This window comes from Sinocyclocheilus rhinocerous, unplaced genomic scaffold, assembly GCF_001515625.1.
Source record: "Sinocyclocheilus rhinocerous isolate Xijiao unplaced genomic scaffold, SAMN03320098_v1.1 scaffold114, whole genome shotgun sequence".
Taxonomy (NCBI): Eukaryota; Metazoa; Chordata; class Actinopteri; order Cypriniformes; family Cyprinidae; genus Sinocyclocheilus; species Sinocyclocheilus rhinocerous.
The window spans coordinates 634,100-634,785 of record NW_015646344.1 but is presented as its reverse complement, the minus strand read 5'-3'; the positions used below and the strand labels follow the sequence as shown (position 1 = coordinate 634,785).

The 686-nt window shown below is 34.8% G+C and overlaps 1 long non-coding RNA gene across 1 annotated transcript in view; it reads left to right on the top strand.

Annotated features, from left to right (window-relative positions):
• The first annotated feature begins 27 nt into the window (after window positions 1–27).
• Window positions 28–686, top strand: part of LOC107707318 (uncharacterized) — a 2,244-nt gene continuing 1,585 nt past the window's right edge. Inside the window, exons 1-2 of the long non-coding RNA XR_001636240.1 lie at window positions 28–38; window positions 378–457. This is a non-coding gene — a long non-coding RNA (uncharacterized LOC107707318). The remainder of the gene's footprint in view (window positions 39–377; window positions 458–686) is intronic.

The following is a 686-nucleotide window of genomic DNA, read 5'->3' as shown; positions in this document are numbered from 1 at the left end:
TGTCTCTCATCGTGTATTGATGTTGTAACCCGCTGTCGGTGAGTCTAGTCTGTTCATGCCTCGTCAAGTCTGTTCAAGCCAAGTCTGTTTTAGTCAAGTCTGTTTATGCCTCGTCAAGTCTTTTTTAGTCAAGTCTGTTCATGTCAAGTCAAGTCTCAGATTATTGTTTGAATGTTTGGATCACCTTTGTAAATAAACTGCACTTGGGTTCACACTTCAACTCTCCTTCAGTTGATTGATTAGTTACACATGCTTTGGATTCTGGATTGACGATAGGGCAAGTCTACGCAGGTTTAACAACATATTTGTGGAACATGAAAATGAAAGTGTTCAGTAAAGGTGTATGTATAGTGAAACTCCCCTTGCTGTCTTCACAGTCTTCATTCTGTCTCTTGCTTGATATTTCAACTGAGCCAAAAGTCAAAGAGTGTCAAACAGACAGAGTTCGCAAGTGGATGTAAGTAGTGTGTCCTTGTTTATTTTATCTATCACTAAAATATTATAATTGGTCACAATTTTTGTATATTTAAACGGATTTATGTAATTTTCATGATTTCTTTCTCATAGGCCTACATGTTGTTTTTTTTTTTTTTTTTTTCATTGTGTGTGTGTGTGTTTTGAAACACTTTATATTGTATTCATTTATTAAAGTATCCTTAAACCTCTTTTACTTTTTGTCTTTTCGT